Raw genomic sequence first — 3,072 nt, 5'->3', positions numbered from 1 at the left:
GAGGGAGGGAGGCCCCCCTCGCCCCAGGAGGGAGGAGGGGGTGGGGGAAAGGAGGGAGGAGGGGGGTGGGGAGGGACCTGGGTTAGACTGGACAGAGAAGGGGTCTGTTCCTCTCCATGGAGGGGGCACGGGGTGGGGAAGGGGAAGGAGGTGGGAGAAGGTGAAGGCAGGCCCGACCTGCGGGAGGTGGAGCGAGAAGGGTAGGGTGGCAGGAGACAGACAGACGGACAGACAGAAAAATACAGAGGTGGCCGAGGGGAAGGGAAATTGGAGGGGGCAGACAGAAAGGAACAGGGAAACAGAAGAGAGAAGTGGTTAGTGACCTGGAATTCAGACCAAGTTGCCCCCTTCTCCCACCCACAGGCCCCCTGACACCTCCCCACTCCCACCCAGCAGCCCTTCTCCCCTCAGCAGGTGCCTAGGCTGGGGGTGGGGCCCAGATGTGGTTCAAGTCCAGGGCCCAGCCAGAGGAGAGGCAGGTCAGCTCCCCAGACCCAGCATGCACCCTTCCAGCTGATGTATCCCTCCCAGGCAGGCTCTCCTCAGGGACTCAGGAGTCCCAGATCCCACCTCCCTGGGAGGGAATGAGATAGACAAGGAAGAGAAAAAAAAAAAAACCAAGTCATTAATTAGCAGGAAGTAGCAGGTTTGTTTATACGTGTTAATTACTCCTGAGCTGTAATTTCATGGTGCTGAACCCCCACCCCAGGCCAGACTCAGGCCTTTCTTGGGACTGCACAAACCCAGCACCTTATCCCCATTTCAACACACCATTCGTTAAGGATTTGTGCTGCCCAGGATCCCTCTCTCCCCAGACTCTCTCCATTTCCTCCCTCAGAAGTTGGGGTACCTTGAGACTGGGCTTAGAGTAGGGAGGGGACGCTGGAGGGGCAAATCCAGGGACAGATGCATGATCCTGCAGCCGGTTGCCGGGTGACGGGATGCTGCCCCGCAATGTTACCTCGGCAACGGGCTGCAGCTTTAACCCTGGAGGGGGGGTCTGGAGGAAGACGGGAAGGGGCTGGCTTGGTTTGGGGGTCCATTCAGGGCGTGAAGGGGAGGACAGAGGCATGAGTCAGAATGCAAGAGTTCCCCCCAACCTTAGCATAGAGGAAGAAGTACATATGTTGAGAGGAAGGGGAGATTGGGGGCACTAAGAATGCTAAAAGCCCTGCCTGTTGGCCAATCAGAGCCTAGCATTAGTGACCAGGCCTCTGGCTGGGGAGAGGGGGTGCTGAGGTGGGCTCCAGAAGACATCGCAGGAGCCTACTGACTGCCCCCTCCAGCAATTTCAAGCAACCTTGGACCCCACCACCTCTTCATCTTTGCAAGCCATTGTGACCCATGTCCTGGGGGCAACCCTTAGCTTTCTTCTCTTCCCATCCCAACCCATTCATTCACTTACCCTTCCCCTTGCCTGCCCCCCCACAGTTGCTGCTCTGATGCCTGGGTACTCAGGGCAGCAGGGGCCAGCCAAGGGAAAAGATCAGACTGGAGGGGCAGACACCCAGGTCATTTCGGCAAGCCCCCCCCACCCCGTCCCCCCACCAGCCGCCAGAGCTGTTTGCTGACGCGGGGTTTTCAGAGCCAGGCGCCAGCCCGCGGGTGGCTCTCTGCAGGTGTCAATTTATTCCAGAGATGAGGACACAGGAATCCTTACCACACACACCCAGTCATGCCCCCTGCCTTTCAGCTTCTCTAAGGCTCCTATTCCCCCATCACCTGGAGGTGGCTGGGGCTGATTCTCCCAGGATCTCCTTTTCCTGTGCCAGACTGGGCCAGTTACCATGGCCTTGCTGCCCCCTCCCCCTCCCCACAACAAGATCTGCCTCAGTCACCCTCTCCTCCTGAAGGTACTCTGAGCCCCTGGCCTCCTCCCACCAGCCAGCTCCGCTCCCTCCTTCCCTCCCACTGGAGGCCCCCCCATCTCTCTCCTCTCCGTAGGGCTCCCTGGGAGCATCTTTCCTGGGCCTCTTCCAGCTTGCTCCAGGTCTTGCCTTCAGTCTCTCACCCTCGGTCTTTTTACATATTTCTCTTCTGTATCTCTCTCCTTGGTGTTTCTCATTTCTTTCTCTCTCCTCCAAATACCTTCCCCAAATTTCCCCCTCAAGCCTTCTGTCTCTCTCTCCTGTCTTTCCCCATCTCTGTCTCCCCCATTTTCTCTCCCCATCTCTGTCTGCCACATCTTGCTCCCTCCTCCTTCTCCCCATCCCTCTGCCTTCTCTCTCCATTCCTGCCCAGGCCTGACTCCCCCAGCCGGGGAGAGTTGAGGGACGGGGGCTCAGGCCGCAGGCCCCCCCTTCCTGCAGTGGTGAAAATGGCTTGGCCGGGAAGGGGAGAAGGAGGGGGAGGGGGAGATGGGAACACACGGGGTCTGTGGGCCCATTCAAAGGATCATTCATGGACTGGAGAGAGGCAGAGACAAAGAGACCAAGACGCAGAGACACCGCGAGAGCATCCCTAGGCGGAGACACGCAGACAGAGCAGGCTGAGGGAAACCAGGCGCAGGGAGGGAGATGGGGAGAGGGAGACCCCAGTGGACCGCCACGCAGCCCCCTCCACCGGCCCGGCTTAGGTCCTACCTGGCTCAGCCCTGGGGCAGTGGTGCCTCCATCCAGGGCTCCGAGTGGGGGGCGAACGGCCTTCGGGAGGGGGCGGCGGCCTTTGAGCCCCCGCGGCCCCGCAGGCCCAGCCCCGCCCGCAGCGCCTCACCCGACGGGGAGGGGATCGCCCCAGCCCCGGGGGGCGGGGCCGGGATCCAGTCGATCCTCGGGAAAAGGAGGGCTAGGGGATGGGATCAGGGGGAGCCCGAGAACAGGGAACCCCGCAGTAGGGACGATAGAGAAAGGAGGGGACAACGGGACAGGACTAGACTGAGGATCCACTGGTTCCGTGGGCCGGCTCGAGGGACCAGAAGGCGGTCCAGGCGGAGGATCCTAAGGATCGGGTGCTGGAGGAGGAGTCCACGGCAATCCCCAGGGGCCCGGGGCCCGGGAGCGCAGGATCCGCGGTGCAGGGGCAGGGATCCAGCCGGAATCCTCGGGGAGGGGGAGGGATCTAGTCGATCCCGAG

Source organism: Rhinopithecus bieti, unplaced genomic scaffold (assembly GCF_001698545.2).
Source record: "Rhinopithecus bieti isolate Rb0 unplaced genomic scaffold, ASM169854v2 scaffold_32008, whole genome shotgun sequence".
Classification (NCBI taxonomy): Eukaryota; Metazoa; Chordata; class Mammalia; order Primates; family Cercopithecidae; genus Rhinopithecus; species Rhinopithecus bieti.
The sequence above is the reverse complement of the archived record's forward strand: the minus strand, read 5'-3'. Positions refer to the sequence as shown.